Source organism: Talpa occidentalis, unplaced genomic scaffold, assembly GCF_014898055.3.
Source record: "Talpa occidentalis isolate TD23 unplaced genomic scaffold, MPIMG_talOcc4v2.1 talOcc4.11, whole genome shotgun sequence".
Classification (NCBI taxonomy): Eukaryota; Metazoa; Chordata; class Mammalia; order Eulipotyphla; family Talpidae; genus Talpa; species Talpa occidentalis.
In genome coordinates this window covers 79,247,039-79,268,979 of record NW_023601104.1, presented here as the reverse complement: position 1 = coordinate 79,268,979, position 21,941 = coordinate 79,247,039, and the positions used below count along the sequence as shown (strand labels likewise).

Below are 21,941 nucleotides of genomic sequence, written 5' to 3'. Positions count from 1 at the left end.
TGGCCCCGGCCCTAGGAAGCGGGGGCAGAGGCGGCCGGGGTCATCCACCGTCAGCGGCCACCTTCGCGCGCCTCCCTGGGGACAGGGCCGCCCGCCCTCCGCGCCCGCCGGCGTCCGCTCGGCTCTGCTCGGCTGGGGCATGCCAGGAACCTCCTAAGACGCCGAGTCTCGCAGCTGCACGCACGGTCCTGGGGCGGCTCCGCAGCGGGGCGGCTCATCGGGCCCTCCCAGCGGGCTCAGGAGCGGAGGGGCAGGCGCTTGGCCCGGCCCAGCACACCGGGTCGGAGGTGCAGGCGGGTGGTGGGAGGGCGCGGGCGTCGGGAGGGCCTGGACGTTCCGCGTCACCACGGGCGGTGACAGGCAGGAAGGGGGGAAAGGGCGACTGTGGGCCGCCCCGTGCCCGTCCGTGTTCGTGTTTATCCGTCGGATTGACCAGCGCAGACCCGCGGGTACCGATGTGAGAGAAACACCCCAGTAAGGAGCTTCAAGTGGCAGCCGAAGTGAAGTGAGGGGCGTCCGGAGAAGAAAAGCTCCTTCACGCATCGGGAGGGGGCGCTGTCTTCCTGTGGGGGAGACCTGGCTCTCGCCTGAGTGAAATCTGCCCCTGGAAACTGGGGTCTCATTTCACTCATTCCACTACCCAGGTGGTATTTCCTGAGCACCTACTGTGTGCGGAGGCAGGGGCGGGGAAATGTGGGCCAGAGGGAGGAGCTGGACTGCGTGGTTATGACCCTGGGCTCCGGGCCTGGGAGCCTTCAGTTGAATAGTCCAGCACAGCATTTCTTGAGAACCTAGTGTGTGCCGAGACCTAGATGGTGTCTGCAGCCCTAGGAGGAAACAACTGTGCGTTGTCTCTCACCTTCGACGACTCTAGGGTGGATGCTGGGTGAACTTTCATTCAGCTGCAGGGGGGAAGGGGGGGTTTCGTGAGGACCTACTGTGTGCCAATGCCTGGGCGCAGGAAGGAACCAGGGCACTTGGTTTCTGACTTGGAGAGCTAGTGCTGTGGATGTTCACCATGCATCCGTTCATCCCAGGAGTCATTCTTCCTGAAGACCCACTGTGTGCTGAAGCCCACGTGACATCCAGAGTACAGGGGAGACTCAGACCCCACAATTCCTGACCTGCTGGGCACCAGGGCCAGGCCAGGGCTTTCCCCACTTACTCATTTCCCCAGATGTTTTCTGAGGACCTACTGTGTGCCAGGGCCAGTGCAGGTGATGACACACCAGAAGCACAAGGTCTGACAATCCCTGGTTCCTTCACAGAGCTGAGCTGAGCTGAGCTGAGCTGAGCTGAGAGGCCTCCCAGGTCTGGGCTCATCCGCAGATCACTTGGCTTAACTTATTTTCAAATAAATCATGTTTTTCAAACTTGGGGGGTGGAACAAAGAAACCTGAGTATGGATTGGACAAGGATATGAAGAGATTCACTCTGTTGGGATGATGCTGCAGCTGTTTAGGAGATTATTTTGCTAAGACACGCAAAGGAAGGTATTTACCAGTGAAGCGAAGTCAGATCTTATAATTTATTTCAAAATAAATTGGAAACATACATTTCCATGACCTATTTCAAAAGCAGTTATCTATTATAAAGCCTAGTAAACTCTTCTTTTTCTTGGTGTTGTTTAAAATTTTAAAGGTATTGGATTAGGGAATGCACCACACTTTATACTTTTCGGTAAAATTGGAAAATCTCGTTTTTTTTAAAAACGTGGGATTTTTCTGTAGACCTGCTATCCTAGACACAGGGCAGTTCGTCAGTTGACATTGTGCCCAGACTGTGGGCACCTCGGGGTACGCCGTGTGTAGGGTGTAAGAGAATGTGCTGCCCATGTGGGGGCACATTCAGGCAAATGAGCGAATATTCACACGAACCCTCGCTTACCCGGAAATAGGGCAGAGGCGGCCAGGGGACCACAGATAATGGTGCCTGGGTGGCCCCTGGGAGGACTCTGGGGGCACTCGGTGCCACTGGGGGGGGGGGGACTCGATGCCACTGGGGGGGACTTAGTACCTCAGTGCCCGGGGAAGGCGTGGCTGCACAAGTTGCCCACCACGTGGACGTGACTGGTGAGATGATGCTGGGGATCCTGCTGTGATTATGGCTTCGAGGGAGGCCGCGGAGTACCTGCGCCCAGTGGGCCACGCGGTGCTGCGGCAGCGGGGCGCCGCGAAGGTGGCGGCTTCTGGGGGTCCTTTGGTGCGCCGTGCCGCTGAGCCAGGGGGGCCAGGCCCCGCCCCCCACGCCCCGCCCCCACGCCCCGCCCCCTCCACGCCCCGCCTCCAGGGCTCCCGGACTCTGCGGCCGCGCTGTCTCCGCCCTGCAGCCTGTAGGAGGTGCGGTGCGGCCAGTCTCTCCGCTGCAGAGTCCGTCTGGGCCCGCAGCCCGTGCGTCCTGCTCCCGGTGGCTGCGAGCAGCGGCTTCGTGGGGAGCTGGCGGAGCGGGGGCGAGGCCGGGGCAGGGCTGCGAGGGGAGCGGTACCTAGGCTGGGGCAGGGCGGCTCAGGGCAGCGGCGGCCACGCGGAGCGAGGGTCAGATCGCGCAGGGCCTCGGGCGCTGCGGGCGCGAGCCAGGTGTGGCGCCCTCGTGCTGGGAGGCCCCGCGCCCACGGGCTGCACCCCTCTCCTCCCGGGGGGCGCAGCGGGCATCTGGGAGAGGACGGATAGGGGAGGGAAGGGGCCGGCGCGGGGATCACCCCGTCTCCGCACCGCGAGGGAACAGACGCGCACTCGGCGCAGCTGCGCCCTCCCCGTCCGGGTCCTGCTCCGGGAGCTTTGGGCGGCCTCCGCCGGGCGCGGCGAGTCGGGCGGCTTCTCCTCGGCCCCGAGACCCCCCTCCCGCTGCGGCGCGGGCGCGCAACGCATCCGGGAGGTGCCCACGCCCGGGAACTACAACTCCCAGAAGGCGCCGCGCCCGCCAGCGTGGCCGAGACTACAACTCCCAGAAGCCCGAGGCGGTTTGGGGGCGGTGCGTGCCCGCGGGGGCGGGGCCGGCGCGAGGACCAGAGAGCCTGAGGCGCTGACCCCAGGTCACACCCCGGCCCGCGGCACCCTCAGCCCGACGGGCACGGCTCGCGCGCGCCCCAGCTGTGCCGTCCAGCCCTGGCCGGTCACCTCGCGGGCTCAGCCGATCCCCCACCGCTGTGACGAACGATTTCCCTGCTAAAGTTTGGGGCTCCCCAATTCGAAAACGGGTGACGTCCGCAGCCCCGCCAGCGAGACCCCGACGGGGACAGAATAGGGGCGCGCCGGGGGTCTCCGGAGGGCGGCGGTGCCCGGCGGTGCAGGGAATCGTCTCCGGCATCTCTCGCCCCGCCGCGGGGTCTGCCCGAGGGGACGCGGCGGCGCCTTCAGGAACGGCCCCACGCGGGGGGCGGGGCGGGCGCGGCGCCGAGAAACGTCTTCCCTCGCGAGCCCCGTGTCGCTCGCGGGGCGTCCACTGACCGGGCGGGGCCCGCCGTCATGGCGCGGGGTCGCCGCCCCGAGACGGACTGACGGAGACACGGGGCGCAGCTGCCGCCGCCTGCCCGACCGAGTGCACCCGTGGGGCCGGACCCGTGCGAGTACGCGGGACCCCGGCCCAGGCTCAGGAGGGCGGGCAGGAGGGGAGCGCGGGCGAAGGAGGCAGCGGGGCGAGCGGGCTCTCGGCCGCCCCAAGTCACGTTGGGGCGGAGAGGCGCGCAGGGGCCTGAGAGACGAGGCAGCTCGCGCCCCGGACGCGCCGAGGGAGGGACGCGCCGAGGGAGGGACGCGCCGAGGGAGGGGCGGGTCAGGCTCCCGGGCCGGGCCGGGCTGTGCGGCGGGGACGAAGGAGCCGCCGCGTCCCTCAGCCGGGCTGGGAGGCTCTTCGGCCGGCGAGCCCGGCAGGCAGCGGAGACCCCTCCCCGAGGCCCGCCTGGCGCAGGGGCTCCCGGACGCCGAGGCCCGCACTGGGCAGGACTCGCTCCCTGGACGCGACCCCCTGGGACCGGCGACCCGCCCGCGGGCCTCCCCAGGGCCCGGGCCGCGGCTGTCACGGAGACCGGGTCGGGGCGCCAGCAGGTGTAGCGCCTGGGAAGGGAAAGCGGGGTGTGCCGAGGGCGCCCCGAGACAGACGCCGGGCGGAGCGCGCAGGAGGCCGCCGGCGCCGCGGGGTCGGGAGCCCGAGGGCAAACCGGGGCCCGACGCACCCGCGTTTAGGGCCGCGCGGAGCAAGTCGGCGGCTTCCCGCCCGCGCCCGCCTCCTCCGCGGCCTCGGCCGGGCCGGGCCCGCCCGCTCGGCCCGGGCGCGGTTACGCGGGCACCGTCCCGGCACCCCTGGGCTCCGCCGCCTCCCGCTCCGTCTGCGCGGGGACAGGACGGCAGCGCCCGGCCGAGCACCGGGCGGCGGCCACTGGGCTGCGGGGGCGCCGGGGGTGGGGGCCGCCCCGCCAAACTGTGCCTCCGGACTTCGACGACCGAGCCGCTGACCCGCAGCCGCCCCTCCCGCTCTCCGGCCTACGAGGTCGGTCCCAGGGCGGCGGGAGCCGCGAGAGGCCACGGGGAGGCCCAGTTCCTGCGCCCCGCGGCCTCCCCGGCGCGTCTCCCCGCGGGCTCCGGGGCGCGGAGGAGGAAACGCGGGAAGAGCCGCCCGGACGGACCCGGGGCCTCAGGTGCAGGGGACTCCTTGGGCTCACTTCCTGGGGGGGGGGTGAGCGCCCGAACCCCGCCTCTGTGGGGCCCGCACGGAAGGAACCGGCGCCGGGTGTGAGGCTGCGGGGAGCCCACCCACCACGTCCCCGGCGCCACCCACCGCGCCCCCCTTCTCCCCATCCTCTTCCCTCGCCGGCGGCTTCCCCAGGCCGACAGGGCGGCTCCCCCAGCGCGTCCCTCTCCCCTCCTGAGAAGCGCGTCGGCCCCTCGGACCAGGAGACTCGGCGGGAGACGGCGGGCTGCGGGCCTGGCTGCAGGGAGCGGAGGCGGCGAGGAGACAGCGGGGCCGGCAGGGCTGCTGCTTCCTTCTCCGCGGCCATGAATTTTCTGGCCGGGCGCGCAGCGAGGGTGGGCGAGCCGGACGGGGCGCGCGGGAAGGGCTGGACGCGGACGCGGGGCTCTGGGGCTCATTTTGGGCCTGGAGGAGCACAGGGGCGGGCCCGTCCCTGAGCGTGACCCCCCGCGGGCTCGCTCCCGGCTCCTCGTGGGCCTCGAGGGCGCACCCGGGTCGGGCTCCCCTCTGTCCGGGCTGTTTTCACTTCCGCAGGTTTAGGGTGGAGTTTGGGGCGCACGTTGTAAACTTTCCGGGCCAGCCCCCTCCCGCCCCAGGCCCAGCAGCGGGAGGGCAGAGCTGGTGCCCGGGTGTTCGCGGATGGTGGGTGGGGGGTCCCTGCTTCCACCCCAAGGGGAAGCTCCACTTCACCCCATGTGACCTGAGGCGGGAGAGCAGGTGCGGCGGAGAATCTCAGGGTATCGCAGGCGGCGCCTCCTCAGCCGCTGACCCCAAATGCTGTTCGGGGTCCGAGTCTTTGGGGAGCGTCTCCTCTTCTCCCTCTGTCGGGTGTTTGGCCTGCAGAGTCCTGTCTCCTGTAATCTCCCCCTGTTGGGGAGCCCCTGAGGGCAGCGGGCTCACCTTTAGCTTAAGCCTCCAAAGAAAGGGCTGGAGTAACAGCCTCTCCCAAGGCCACACGGTTCTGCGCGCCCGGGAGGGAGTGTGGGGGTGCAGAGCAGAGCCACAAAGGCGGTCGCAGGCCTGGAGGACTCCCTGGCGTTAGCGCCTTCAAGCGAGGTCCCCCCCGGCTCCATCTTTCAAGGCCCTTCCTGCACACTTCACCCCTGCTCTGCTCCTCCCCCCTCCTCCTCGCTGCCCTCACTGTACTCCCAAGGCCCTTCCTGTCCCCTGCTCTTTTCTTTCCCTGTCTCCAATGTCACGAACTGAAAGAGCAGCTGATTCGCGGCCCCACTTCCAAGTGGGGACCCTCCTATCTTTGTTCGCCTCAGCTGGCGCAGCTCGTCTCCCCAACAGTGCAGACAACTTGCGGACTTTATGACTTCGGGGGTCTGGGGGCCTTGGCAGAGATGATGGTGGGTACCTGAGGCTGATGGTACCCAAAACTCAGCCCTGACCCCGAGCACAGAGTCGCCCTCCTCTCTGGGGGCTCTGCCCTGTACCCCCCTCCCAGGTGTGTCAACCACTGTTTCCTACCCTCCCCTTTCTTCTGGTGAAGTCCCAGTAGCTCTGTGAGTGCCCCCCGAATCCAGAGCTGCCCCATCTCTGATGCCAGACCCCAGCCAGGGGGGAGCCTCTCAATGGGAGTCGAGACCTTCATGCAGGGGAGCTGCTCCCTTTGGCAGAAGCGGCACAGCCGCTGGGCGGCGAGTCCGAGAACCCGCAGGACCGGGTCTTGCTGGGTAAGAGTGGGAAGGGGAACCGGGCCTGGAACTGGGTGCAGCCTCAGGTCACTGGGAAGGAATACGGAGTACCCGCGTAGGAGGGTGGGCGATCTGTAGAATTGTTGTAATCTTTATAAAAACCTTTTCCTAAGACAAATACCCTGTACCTTCAGCTGGAGCCATTTTTCCTTTTGCCTGAAAACTCTCATATAATCAATCCTGTGACATATTTTCTGTTTCAGGCTAATTAACAGTGCCCCTGATGTTGACAAAGCTCAGGGTGGCCAGGAAGCTCAGGTAAGCGACACTCAGATGCGAGAGCTTTGATACAACACATAAATGAAAAATGAATCCGTGTTAATAAAAAACCATGATCAATGTTGTAATTGCCTCTGAAGATAATCTAATTCGGGGCTCCTCCACACAAGTATCTTCTCATTTGAGAGAAATACTTTATCCCAAAACTGCAATGAAATAAAATAAATTGCACAGAGGTAGTGAGTCCCCCCTGACATGTTACCTTTTCCTGTTATGGAACATTCATAAAACAGAGCATTTAAAAAAACCCACCTTGGTGTTATTTTTCTAAAAAGACACATTAGATGTGTTTGGGGAAGGTGAAGAAAGAATATTCCCAAGATAAAGCCTGTTTATCATGTTATAGAGTACACGTTGTTATAATAAGGCCACTGTGGAGCTACCACAAATGTTCATGTGAGTATTTTAATGCCTCTGGCTTTTCTACTGCCTGTGGGGGCTCCACTGAATGAGCCAGGGTTTGAGCTCTAGGTGAGACAGAAAGTGAAAGCCACAGTTGAACTATCAACTATGATCTCTGCCAGGACACTGGATTTATACTGACCTGTGACAGCTTGAGCTGACATGGGAATTCCATTCTATTCTGTTCTATTTTTTTTTTCTTTTTGTAAAGGCAATGAACTAGTCACAGGGAGGAGCTTTCAGTTATATAAAATCTTGTTTTTTGAAATATCATGGCTTCATTATTTTGTCCTGCTTCTCCCATAGGTGTAGAAAACTTTCGGGACTCTTGTATTTGGAAGCTGGAAGGGCCCACACTTTGAAGTAGTGTCTTGTTTTCACTGTTTTATTTTTAATTAAAGTTATATACAGCTGTGGATTAAATAGAATAAATTTAAAAATGAAGAAAAGGGGCAAAATATGTTTATTTGGGTCTAAAAGCTAGGCAGCGCACAGATTCAGGCTAGAAACCCAAACCCCCTCACTAAAAAAAATGAGGTGACCTTGACATTAACTCCCAACGCTGCTCTCTGTCCTCGCCTGCTTAACTAGCAGGAGGCCATGTTTCATCCTAAAATGTTTTTCTGTGTAACCACATGGAATTCTTAAGATTTTTTAAAAATTACTTTTCCCCTGCCAAGGAGCAAGGAGGTAATTTTACCAATGGAGCTTTCATCAGCTTCTGTTACTGGTCCTGATAATGATAGGGAGTTGTGTATATTATAGAAAATGTGAAGAGTAGAATAAAATAGGATGAACAGTATCAAAAAGTACTCTTATGACTTAGCACGTTTCCTTCCTACTTTTTTCGCCAATATTTGCAATTGTGAAATAGAATGCCTGTGTAGAAGGTAGGCAGTAGCCTGAGAATTATATAATGAGCTTCCATTAAATAGGTCAAGGAATGTAAAGTCACATCATATCATGATCTTCCTCCATAAGGAAGCCCCTATATGGCTGTCACTAATTTTTTTCTTTGCTCTTCACTACATATCCTGGTATGTATCACTGCATGTATCATTAAAACGTGATTTTAATTTTGTCTGGTATTTAATATTTAAATAAATTAAATCATGTTCTGTTTCTGTCTTGAATGTCACTAAACAGTATGAAGGCAAGACTAGTTCACATTTTGGGTGCAGCTAGACTCTTTCTTTTCACTGCTGTATAGTAGTCCACTCAATGCAGTTGTTTACATTGTTTTCTACTCACAAGTAAGGGGTAAGGAGAGGATGTTTCATTAGTATTTTCCTTCTGTGCTGGAATGACATCATTGCTAGAATTTTCCACTTTCAACACACAACACTAATATAAGCACTTCCCACATCATTAAAAAATTTCAATGTTATTGTATCTAGTTTTTACATTCAATTTTGTATATATTGGGGGTTTTTATTTAGTTTTAAATCACTTTACTGTAAATAAAGTGTTGAACATTTTTACACATAAAGATTTTTTATCTGAATTTGAAAACATTTCCTTAGGTCATTTCCAAAAATGAAATTATTTCCATTGAAAATGTATTTTAAATTCAAAGTTCCCTGCAGAGAGGTTGTGAACTTATTTCTCAGGAATAGTGAGGGCAGATTTCCTCACCTGCCATCATTTGGTCTGTCCCCTTTTCCTAGTGAAGCCTCCCACCCTCCCCACTGCTTCGCAGCACAGTCATCACTTTTCTCAGCGCCCGCCATTGTCCTGCACGGCTAGCGGCGCTTTCAGTCCTCCTGCAGTTCCCTTATCAGCCCTTTGCTGTATCGGCCCTTTAAGCGGGCCCTCGGCAGTTACGTCATCACTGAGACTCCCAGGATGCACCAGGCGGAAAGTGAGAGGCCACGCCAAGAGCGGCTCCCAGGGGCAAATTAAAGGAGCTAGGCGATGAGTGTCGCCGCCTTGTGGACTGGGGTGGTATCGTGGGAAAATCGCCGCCCAGACCGCAAGCCAGACCGGAAGTGGCCGCGCCAAGAGCGGCTCCTGCGGGCGAAATAAAGCGGCGAGAGAAGCGAGTGTCGCCGCCTTGTGGAACGGGGTGGTATCGTGGGAAAATCAGGGCCAGAAATGCGAGAGGGACCGGAAGTGGGACCGGGAGTGCCTGCACCAGAGCGGCTCCCTGCGGCAAAATAAAGGGGCACGACGGGCGAGTCTCGCCGCCTTGTGGACTGGGGTGGTATCGTGGGAAAATCGCCGCCCAAAACGCGAGCCAGACTGGAAGTGGCCGCGCCAAGAGCGGCTCCTGCGGGCAAAATAAAGCGGCGAGAGTAGCGAGTGTCGCCGCCTTGTGGAACGGGGTGGTATCGTGGGAAAATCAGGGCCAGAAATGCGAGAGGGACCGGAAGTGGGACCGGGAGTGGCTGCGCCAGAGCGGCTCCCTGCGGCAAAATAAAGGGGCAAGACGGGCGAGTGTCGCCGCCTTGTGGACTGGGGTGGTATCGTGGGAAAATCGCCGCCCAAAACGCGAGCCAGACTGGAAGTGGCCGCGCCAAGAGCGGCTCCTGCGGGCGAAATAAAGTGGCGAGAGTAGCGAGTGTCGCCGCCTTGTGGACTGGGGTGGTATCGTGGGAAAACTGCCGCCCAAAACGCGAGCCAGACCGGAAGTGGCCGCGCCAAGGGCGGCTCCTGAGGGCGAACTAAAGCGGCGAGAATAGCGAGTGTCGCCGCCTTGTGGAACGGGGTGGTATCGTGGGAAAATCGCGGCCCGGAAGGCAGGCAAGATCGTAATTGGCCACGCCTTGTGGCCTGGAGGGATAATGAGTGGGAAACACAGAATAATGACGGCAGTGGGATGGGTAAGGTAAAGCGCCAGGAGGGGTGAGAAAGGGGGCGAGTAAGTTGGGAAAAGTGAGGAGGAACGAGTTAAAGGGGCCAAGCACAGAGTAATGTACGGGCTGGACTGTGAATAAGATGCAGAGAAGTGTTTCAGGGCGATGGAAAGGGCGGTGAGGACCATGTGAAAAATAACGGGGGAGGGCGCCGCCTGGTGGCAATCAGTAGCGAGACACTAAATCCCTGACAAGTGGCCAAAAGGGAGGAAAGGCCCAGGTGGCCAAGCTCAGGTACCACGAGGGGGACCTGTGGGGGCAGAGTCAAGGGACGGCGCGGAGAACAGCCACGACAGCCCGCGGGGAAGGGGCAGGCCCTGCGCAGAGGCAGAAGCAGCAGAGCATGGTGGGAATTTGTGTCCAGAGCCTTGGAGAGGCAAACCGGATAGACTAAAATGTTAGTGAGACTAGGAAATCTGTCCTCACTATTTCTGAGAAATAAGTTCACAACCCCTCTGCAGGGAACTTTGAATTTAAAATACTTGAATTTTTAATAGAAATAGTAATTTTATTCTTGGAAATGATATTAGGAAATGTCTTCAAATTCAGATAAAAATCTTTATGTGTAAAAATGTTCAACTCTTTACAGTAAAATGATTTGAAACTATCTAAATAAAAAACCCCAATATATACCAAATTAAATGTAAAGAATAGCTACAGTGACACTGAATAGTTTTTAATGCTGTGGAGAGTACTTATATTGCAGTGATAAATGATGACTATAGAATTTTAGCGATGATGTAAGCATATTCTCCTTAACCCTTATGTGTGAGTAGAAAACAATGTAAACAACTGTACATTTAGTGGAATATTATACAGCAGTGCAAATAAAAGCCTCAAGCTGCATCCAAAATGTGAACTAGTCTTGCTTTCACACTATTGAGTGACAAGACAGAAACAGAACATGATTTAATTTCTTTAAATATTAAATACCAGACAAAATTAAAATCACGTTTTAATGATACATGCAGTGATGCATACCAGGATATGAAGTGAAGAGCAAAGAAAAAAAGTAGTGACAGCCATATAGGGGCTTCCTTATGGAGGAAGATCATGATATGATGTGACTTTACATTCCTTGACCTATTTAATGGAAGCTCATTATACAATTCTCAGGCTACTGCCTACCTTCTACACAGGCATTCTATTTCACAATTGCAAATATTGGCGAAAAAAGTAGGAAGGAAACGTGCTAAGTCATAAGAGTACTTTTTGATACTGTTCATCCTATTTTATTCTACTCTTCACATTTTCTATAATATACACAACTCCCTATCATTATCAGGACCAGTAACAGAAGCTGATGAAAGCTCCATTGGTAAAATTACCTCCTTGCTCCTTGGCAGGGGAAAAGTAATTTTTAAAAAATCTTAAGAATTCCATGTGGTTACACAGAAAAACATTTTAGGATGAAACATGGCCTCCTGCTAGTCAAGCAGGCAAGGACAGAGCAGCAGTGTTGGGAGTTAATATCAAGGTCACCTCATTTTTTTTTTTAGTGAGGGGGTTTGGGTTTCTAGTCTGAACCTGTGTTCCAGCTACCTTTTAAATCCAAATAAACATCTTTTGCCCTTTTCTTCATTTTTAAATTTAGAAATTTATTCTGTTTAATTCACAGCTGTATATAGCTTCAATTAAAAATGAAAGTGAAAACAAGACACTACTTCAAAGTCTGAGCCCCTCCAGCTTCCAAATACAAGAAAGTTGTCTACACCTACGAGAGGAGCAGGACAAAATAATGAATGGGGCCAGGATATTTCATAAAACAAAATTTTATGTAACTGGAAGCTTCTCCCTGTGACTAGTTCATTGCCTTTACAAAAAGGAAAAAAAAAAGAATAGAACAGAAGGGCCTCCCTGGGGGCACAAGGGGTTAAGATGCTGCACTGTGAAACTATCACCAGCAACTGCAGCACGAGTTTGATCCCTGTCCAGGGAGCTGACCCACATGGCGCAGCAGACATCTCCTGTCTCCCCACTGCTCTCCTCAGCAGTGTGTTTCAGTCAGTCTGCCTGTTCTGCCCCCCACTCTTTCTGTGGTGAATCCTCTCACCCCCCATCTCTCCTACACCCCAGTTCTTGTATGCATAAATAATCTTTTTTAAAACGATTTATTTATTTATTTATGCACACAAGAACTGGGGTACAGGCCAGAGATGTGGGGGGGTGAGAGGATTCACCAGAGACAGAGTGGGGAACAGAACAGGCAGATCTACTGAAATACACTGCTGAGGGGAGCAGTGGGTGTGACAGGAGAGGTCTGCCGTGCCATGCAGGACCCTCTCCGGCCCCTCTCCAGCCAACTGGGATCAAACAGGAGCTGCAGAGGCTGTGGACAGCTTCACAAGCACTGCGCCTGCGCCACCAGGGGAGGCCTTGTTTTAAATTCTTAACGCGCCTCACTTTATTTGCATTTAGAGTTAGGACCTTCTACCTTTTGATTTTTAGATTGTAAGAGGTTATGGAAGAATTTCGTCTTTATTTATCCCGCAGACCCAGAGGTGATCTTTTTCCAAAGTTCAAGCCCTGAGCCATTGGGTGACAGAGCACCCATCGCCCCAGCAGGGGTACATTCACACCTTAAGGCAAGCAGACGGCAGAGAAGCAGGAGACTCCCAAGAGCTCACCTGGTCTTCTGGGGTGCACAAGTCAGGCTCCTGGCCAGAGAAAGTCCATCAGTCACTCCCTGAAACTTTTAGTCCACCCCCAGGCCTTGACCCAACATAACTCCAGCTAGTGAACAAGTCACAGTGGGCTAGGCAGACAGGTTGAGGCAGGAGTCACAGGTGGGTCTGTTGCAGGCTCCAGGACTCCCAGCCTTTCACTGACAGTGTCCACTGCAGCAAGGCCCTAAAATATCCGCAAGTCATTAAAACAGCAAACAAGGTTGCTTGAGTTTCTGGGAAAGACTTTTTTTTTTAATCATTGCTAAAAACCCCCTTACCTGAAGCTGACATAAAAGCAAGGCTTGTGGGGCCTCTCCTGGTGGCACAGCGGTTGAGCACTGGGCTGCAAAGCTGCCCACAGCCTCTGCAGTGCTGGTTCAATCCCCAGCCGCTGGCGAGGGTCCCACATGGTGAAGCAGACCTCTCCTGCCACCCGCTGCTCCCCTCAGCAGTGTATTTCATCGGTCTGCCTGTTCTGTTCCCTGCTCTGGCTCTGGTGAATTCTCTCACCCTCCCGCGCTTCTGACTGTACCTAGTGCTTGTATAAATAAATGAATGAATCTTTTAAAAAAAATAAAAAAGCAAGGCTTGTGGCCTCCCTGATGGTGCAGGGGTTAAAGCACAGCACTATGAAGCCATCTGCAGCCTCGGCAGCACGAGTTCCATCTGATGGAGGACAAGAATGGAAAGACTGGAAAGGAGGCCTCACAAGACTAAAACCTGACTCGCACAAGGACGTGGGGGTCGAGGGGAATAACAGGACCATTAACCCAGCTGTAGAGGTTGGACTCTTAGGCACCAGTGCCTTATCACAAGGCATGGATCAGACCAAGCAGGATCAGATACTGTAGGGAATGGATCACAGGCCGGAAGGGAAAGATATGGAGATTGGGCCCACCCTGGAATCTCTGGTCCCTTTCTAGTTTTGCCTGTTACCCAACATCAGCAACAAGCAGCCACTCCATAGAGGAATGACCCCTCCCGAAGAGAAAAGGACTGTATCAATGCAGTCTCCGCACAGGCTCGTAGCAGCCTTCCCTCTCCCCACCTGTGACTATGCAGGTGCCTCTTTTCACCAACTCTCTCTCCCTCTACAGCAGTTTCCTGCCATGACATGTCAAGGCCGCCCGCCTGTAACCATGCAGGCCTCTCTCAGCAAAACCTGTCCCTTTCTTTTCCCTAATAAACCTGCTCTTTAAATATATCTCTGGGCCTCCCCTGGTGGTACAGGCAGTTGAGCGCCACACTGTGAAGCTGTTCAGAGCCTCTGCAGTGCTGGTTCAATCCCGGCCAGCCCGTGAGTGTCCCACATGGCGCAGCAGACCTCTCCTGTCATGCCCGCTGCTCCCCTCAGCAGTGTATTTCATCAGTCTGCCTGTTCTGTTCCCCGCTGTCTCTGGTGAATCCTTTTACCCTCCCACGCATCTGGCCTGTACCCCAGTTCTTGTATAAAATAAATAAATCTTTTAAAATAAATAAATATATCTCTGTCTCATGCAGAAACTCACCTGGGGAACTTGCCATGTGCCGCTGAAACAGGAGCTCTGGTGACACCTTTCCCAGAATGAACCCTAGGACCTGCACGTACTCTACAACCTACAACATTTTGGTGACCATGAACGGACTCATCACGTCATCTGGTGCCAACATCACATCCCCAACCAGGAAGGTGACCCACAGGGCACAGCAGATCTCTCCTGTCTCCCCACTGCTCCCCAAAGCAGTGGATTTCAGTCAGTTCCACCTGTTCCGTTCCCTACTCTGTCTCTGGTGAATCCCCTTCCCTCCACATCCACACCTCTGGCTTCACCCCAGCTCTTGTAAACACAAGATTTATAAGTAAATAAATCTGTAAAAAAAAGTAAGTAAAATAAAAGCATGACTAAAACATTATTTACCTGCAGATCCTGAAATGGATCCTATTGCAAACATTAAAAAGCAGCTGCTATTCAAAATACATTATGAGAAAAATGAAGGCTCTGAGCTCCACATATAATGTTTCCCTTTGCACATCATGGTGCAGTACAATATGGTGTGGCCCAGACTTTGACATCACCCAGTCTGTTCTGTGGTTTGGTATAACATTCAACCTTGAGCCAGGAGCCTGTGTTTATCTTTGGGGCTCAGACAGGTCTCCTGGGGACTACATAAACTTGGGTTTTGTTTCCTGAACCGAGGCTGGCCTCTCTTTGCCTTTGGATTGGTAAGCTCAGTTGATTTCTGTTTTTTATGGTAATTATTGATAAATGAGAATAGAGGATCTTCTACTGCCACTTTGACTTTAGTTTTCTGGTTCTATTTTCCTGCTCAGCTTTTTCTTTTTTCTTTTTTTGCATTTTCTTCTCTTTAAATTGTACAGGGGATCTCTTTTTTACATTTCTTTCAGGGAAGATCTAGTGTTAGTGGACCACTTCTTCAGCTTTTGTTTGTCTGGGAAGAACATTGTCTCTGTAGAAGAATCCTGCAGGTTAGGATATTAGTGACTCGTATATTTTATCTCTATTCTGAATATGTTATTTCATCCTCTCCTTGCCCTACAGTCCATCCCCACATATGCATGGTCCATGACAGAAACTTGTTAAGAGGTGCTGTGATCTGGACCTCGTCCTGGAGTGGTTACCTGAGCGCAGTTCTGAAAGGATAACTCATAAAACTAGAGCTGTAGATATAATCTACAACGCTTTCCATGAAAACCAGCATCAGTACACTCTACCTATAGACCAGAGAGAGAGATTGGAGAAAGATGAAAATTTCAATTGAAAGGAGTCCAATAAATCCAGAAAAGAAAAAAAGTATTATATAAGGAAAAGATAGCCAAGATTACCAATATTCTGGGGCACAAGGATCACAGGGACCATTGCAAGAGTCGTGCATATCGTTGGCGTGCTATGCAAGAAATCCCAGGTCCAGACAGGCAAATGAGCCCTCTTGCTTTCCTTTTACTTTGTGAAATGAATGTGTATATTATTGTAAAATAATCTCCTTTGTACTCACTGAGTATTTCTGCTGGTAGAAAAAGATGAAAAGAATAAGTCAGGGCTACCAGCAAACATTTCCATTTTAAAGCCATTTCAGTTACTCATACAGGACTGCTACCATGTAAGGCCAAATGTGGCATTTACTCTATGAAGTTAATTCATTTCCTGCATGTTTGCTTGGGGCATTATTTCATTTCCCTGGAAGTTCCTATAAGATTCAGAATATAAAATATTATTCATTGTACACAAAAATATAATGGGTCTTTATAATGTAGTAAAATATAAATGATATTTTAGGATATCATCACTGTGAATGTTACATTAATCTCATAGTCTAAAATCCATTTACTTTATTCATAGAAATTCATGCATTCTACATGGATATAGAATATTGAATTGAATTCTTTCCCCTGTTTAGTGAGATGAGCTCTATAGACTGACCTCATTTTAGTGGATTTATTTCATACTGTTGTTTCCAATATGAGTTACTTTGTATTTGGGGGCTTTATATGTACCTAGTTGGCCAGAAAACTGAGCAGGCAAAATATAAACAGACCAAAAATACCACCAAAATAGCAACAAAAACACCCTATTATGTTCAGAACTGAATAGCAACATTTCTTTATATCAAAGACAAGAAGCTGCCTGTCATTTTTCAACTCTACAGTATAGTGATAGCCTGAAATTAATGAGGCAAAAGTAGCTTTCCCAGTTCCTGTGCAGTTCTGAGTGATCATGTGACTAGTTCTTCCCAATAGAAAGTGAACGGATGTGACAGATGTTACCTCTGGACATGTTAAGAAACTCATGTTCCAATTATTGATGAAATTCATATGGAACCACAAAAAAAAACGAATAGCCAAAGCTCTCCTGAAAAAAAAAAAGAAAGGAATGGAGGCATCACACTCCCAGACTTCAAACTTTACTACAAAGCCATAATCATCAAAACTGCATGGTATTAGAAAAAGAACAGACACACAGACCAATGGAATCGAATAGAAAATCCAGAAATAAACCCACAGATTTATGGTCAACTAATCTTTGACAAGGGAGCAAAGAATATGCATTGGCGCAAAGAAAGTTTGTTCAATAAATGGTGCTGGGAAAACTGGGTCGCTACATGCAAAAGAATGAAGCTTGACTACTACCTAACACCATGCACAAAAACCAACTCAAAATGGATTAAAGAACTAGACATAAGACCTGAAACCATAAAATACATAGAAGGAAATATAGGCAAAACACTACATGATATGCACATCAGACATCTTTACAGACACATCACCCAAAGCAGTGATAGTGAAGGCAAAGATCAACAGCTGGGACTACATGAAATTAAAGAGCTTCTGCACAGCAAAGAGACAATAACCAAAACAAAGAGAAACCCCACCGACTGGGAGAACATTTTTGCACCCAACACTAATGATAAAGGACTGTTCACAAAGATCTGCAAAGAGCTGATGAGACTCAACAAAAAGAGAGAAAATAAGCCAGTCAAAAAATGGGCAGAAGAGCTAAAAAGAAACTTCTCTGAAGAGGAAATGCAAATGGCCAACAGGCATATGAAAAAATGTTCAACATCACTTGTAATCAGGGAAATGCAAATCAAAACTACAATGAGATACCATCTTACACCAGTGAGAATGGCACATATTAAAAAAACTAGCAACAACAAATGTTGGCAAGGTTGTGGAGAAAAAGGAACTCTCCTGCACTGTTGGTGGGAGTGCAAACCTGGTCCAACCACTATGGAGAGCTGTGTGGAGATTTCTTGACCTACTAAACATAGAGCTTCCATATGATCCAGCAATTCCACACCTAGGCATTTACCCAGAGGACACAGAAACATCAATTCCAAAGAGCACCTGCACCCCTATGTTTATAGGAGCACTATTTACAATAGCTAAGCTTTGGAAACAACCCAAATGCCCAAAAATAGATGACTGGATCAAGAAGATGTGGTACATATACACCATGGAATATTACTCAGCATTCAAAAAAGATAAACACATGCAATTTGCAGCAACATGGATGGCGCTGGAAGGGATCATGCTCAGTGAAATAAGCCAGAAAGAAAAAGAAAAATACTGGATGGTCTTACTCGTAGCAGGAATCTAGAAAATTTAAATAAGGGACCAGGAAAAAGAATAACTATAAGAAAGAAAATATCAAAATCAACAAATAACTATGAGCAAGAGACACTCTATGGGGGCAGTGGGCGGGGAAAGAAGGGCTTGGAGTAAAAATAAGGGGGTTGTAATTGTATGGGGAATATAAAAATAAAATTTAAATTAAAAAAAGAAACTCATGTTCCTTCTCAATGAACTCTTAGTCCACACCCAAAGAATTGATGTGATATACTATGATATTTTCTAGGATACTTTATCTGTGAGCCAGAGGTTGCTAGTATTCTTGCAAGACTTTGAAAGAAAAAACTGGTTCCATCAGAACTGTTTCTTAGAATCATTTTATAAGAAATTTATTCTGTTGAACTGTTGCATTTGGATTTAATTATCACCACAATCTTGTGTGTCCTCACTAATCTTTATGATTAACATTCTCTCTGCTATTGCTTACAAATCTTTAATATTTCCAGAGATCTCAGTCTATATATCTCCCTAGGAGTTCTATAACTTCATTTATTTTCATTCAAGTGCACATACTTTGTGGATATTTCATTGTGTTATCGACTTTACTGGGGAAGGGAGCAGTTGGTCATATATTGGTAAGAAATGAAATTGTTACTGGAATGATAACCATGACATTAACAATGCATGTAGATATGTAGTGATTTTACCACTTCTTAAAAGTAGAACTACATCCCCTTAAATTTAGCCAATATTATTTGCTGTGCCCATGAACATTCTCTGACAGGTGTGATGAGACTGCACTTCCTGCCCTCGTAATTCAGACAGTGAACATTGTTTCATGGGACACGTGTTTTAGATGAAAAGGAACAGGTAGGAAATAAAACTATAATGCAAATCTAGACCCATAGCAGGATAGTTGACAGCTGCATGTCTGCAGGAAAAAAATAGTTAATATTTTCTGTGAGGATAGATTGAAATGGGATTGAAGTACAGCTGGGTTTTATCTGATGCTCCATAAGAGTACACATTTTCCTCAGACTTAAAAGTATCTGGATGACTTTGATAACTTAGACTATTCAGTAATCACAAATTCTATCAATTTTTTATATGTATATAAATATTGATAATTTTCATATATCTAATGTGGCATTTCAGAAATACGAACGCCTTGCTAAATACTGTTTATAATGGATTCGGGTTTGCTCAATGATGCCTATGTGATGACTCCTCTAAAACCTTACCAAAATGATGTACACAATCCATGGCCTTTTTACTAGACTGAGAAAAATACAACCCCACAAACTCAAGAAACGTATGATGCTGTATGCACTGTATGCACTCAGATTCTTCTAGAAATTTCCTAATTATGTTTATATATGAGCTTGATCGGTATGTTTGAAATGTTATTCTAAAGAAAATAGATCGTATATATAACATTATAATATACTTTTCATGGGCCTCCCCTGTTGACGCAGGGGTTGAGCGCTGGGCTGCAATACTGCCAGCAGCCTCTGCAGTGCCGGTTCGATCCCCGGCCAGCGGCGAGGGTCCCACATGGTACAACAGACCTCTCCTGTCTCGCCCGCTGCTCCCCTTAGCAGTGTATTTCGTCATTCTGCCTGTTCTGTTCCCCACTCTGGCTCTGGTGAATTCTCTCACCCTCCCCCACTTCTGACTGTACCCAGTGCTTATATAGATAAATAAATAAATCTTTTTTAAAAATATACTTTTCGGCCTCTCTGGTGGCGCAAGGGGTTAAGCATTGCACTATGAAGCAATCCACAGCCTCTGCAGCATGAGTTCGATCCCTGGCATGCCAGGAAGAAATCCACATGGCAACACAGACCTCTTCTGTCTTGTCCGCTGCTCCCCTCAGCAGTGTATTTCAGTCAGTCTGCCTGTTCTGTTTCCCACTCTGTCTCTGGTGGATCCTTTCACACACACACACACACACACACACACACACACCCGCCGCATCTCTAGCCTGAATGCCAGCTCTTGTGTGCATAAATAAATAAATCTTTTCTTTACAAAAAAAAATAATAAAATAAAATAAAATATACTTTTCATTAAACTATTAACTGTTCTTCCATGAATATTCAGTTAATCTTATGTATCAAATAAATTACATTCCCAAATATTTTCTTTTGTTTTATGCTTGTCAGGCAGAATTTTATATTCATTTTTATTATATTCCTATGCATAGTGTGAAAGTTCCTGCCAAAATGCAGAGGTTATTCATATGAGCAAAGAGTTTTTTTGGTGGGGGGGAGCAAGGGGTTAGACATTTTACTTATTTAAAAAACACAAGAAACTCATAGTGTCATCCTGTAAATGCTGTGAAAGCTAACAACAAGAATTATATTGATATCCATTGCTCTAAGGACAAAGAATGAAATTTAGCTTGGCCCACAGATCCTGGATCATCTGTACTGCATCCTCCTTTCTTAAAATAAACAGAAAGCTATAGCCAGCTCATAGACTGGAGGAATCAACATTGTCAAAATGGCCATCCAAACCAAAGCAATTTAGAGATTCAATGCAATCCCCAAAAAATCCCAATGGTGTTCTTCAAAGAAATAGAACAAAGATTACTTAAGTTCATAAAAAAGCACAAAAGACCCCAAATAGCCAAAGCTTTCCTGATATCAAAGGGGGGAAATGAAGGTATCACAGTTCTAATTTCCAACTATACTATAAAGCCAGAGTAGTTAAAGCAGCATGATAATGGAATATAAACAGACACACAGACTAATGGAATAGAATTAAGAGCCCAGATAAAAAAGCAACATGTTTATGGACAAGTAATATACAAGAAAGGAGCAAAGTACATACACTGGAACAAGAAAAGTCTCTCCAATATCTGGTGCTGAAAAATAGGAACTGCCACAAGTAAAATAAAGAAACTAGATCATTATCTCACACAACACATGAAAATCAACTCAAAATGGTTAACAGACTTGGCTGAGAGCTGAAACCACCAAAAAAAAAAAAACCACAAAAAAGAATAGGACAGAATAGAATGAAATTACTAGGTTCCAAAAACCTGCCCTAAGTTTATAGCTATCCCCAGTATCTGGCCAGAAGGCATGCTGTCATTTTCTGTCTCCTCCTAGAGCTCAGATCCTGATGCTGGTAGCAGAGATTCCAAAGTCAACAAGAAAGATGGTGGCAGCAACACAGAGAGTTCCACTTTTGTGCAAGTGCAGCCGTGGGCTGACTCTCGGGCAGGCTTGCCAACCCTATGAGGCCAGAAGCATTGTCAATTATTTGGGTGCTAAGACTCCAATGAAGCAATGAGATAGGAAAAACGCATCTGGGAATAACCAGAGCCATGTCAAGGAGCCATAGGAATGCCAACCTTAGGGTTCCCCACCATAGAGTAGGAGTAACATCTCTATGGTGTCATTAATGGAGATCACTCACTTCAGTCATGCGTGCATTGCAGGGCTTCAGGTCACCTCCAGCAGGTGCTCAGTAAATGAGATTCCTTTCTCCTTCCCTAAGGAGCCCAACTTCTCCTCATAACAGGGATTTGCAAGGAAGGAGGTAACATCACTTTAACACATTAGAACAGTTAAGAGGCAAAGTGGATTATCTACAAAATGCCCAGTTCCCGTTGAATGAGTCACTGTGGCTGATGCAGCCCTTGAAATAGGATGAATCCTCCTGGCACCAGGTGAAAAGCTCTCAAGAGCTCAGGAAAGGGCCCTTCCGGATCTCATTATCCCCCATGAAAAACTTTGCACCCCCCGTTGGTGACAGCGCCCATCTTCACCTGCTGTGTCTCTCAGGTGGGTCCGTTGGTGATGCAGGGAGGGTCACTGCTTTCAATATACTGACTCCATTAATAACCCATTTTAGAAAATCAAAGACTTGCAGCTGGAGTGTGCAGGCCATGTGGCTCCTGGTCACCCAAGGCACAGGAAAGTCTGGATTCTACTCAAGGGAGAGTCTAAAGTTGGCTCCTGGGTCTCCCTGGTGGTGCAAGGGGTTAAGAAGCAACCTATGAAGCGATCTGCAGCATCTGCAGCCTGTGTTTGATCCCCAGGCGGTCAGGGAGCTACCCACATGGTGCAGCAGACCCCTCCTGATTCGCCAGCGACTCCCCTCAGCAGTGTACTTCACTCAATCTGCCTGTTCTGTTCCCGGCTGTGTCTCTGGTGAATCTTCACCCCCCCCCTCCAAACCACTGGCCTGTATCCCAGTTCTTGTATGCATAAATAAATCTTTAAAAAATAAAAAAATATGAAGTCAACTCATGAGGTAGTTTCCAAGTGTGAAA

At 50.1% G+C, this 21,941-nt stretch overlaps 1 long non-coding RNA gene across 4 annotated transcripts in view; it reads left to right on the top strand.

Annotated features, from left to right (window-relative positions):
* LOC119239279 (uncharacterized) overlaps nucleotides 1-14,459 on the top strand; it is a 43,013-nt gene extending 28,554 nt beyond the window's left edge. For 2 of the 4 annotated variants that reach the window (XR_005123796.2, XR_005123793.2), the window contains exon 3: nucleotides 6,590-6,732. This is a non-coding gene — a long non-coding RNA (uncharacterized LOC119239279). Of the gene's footprint in view, nucleotides 1-6,589; nucleotides 6,733-7,373; nucleotides 8,487-14,088 lie in introns of those variants that run through there. The other 2 variants (XR_005123794.2, XR_008550388.1) reach the window with 2 other exon arrangements.
* The last annotated feature ends 7,482 nt before the right edge of the window (nucleotides 14,460-21,941 follow it).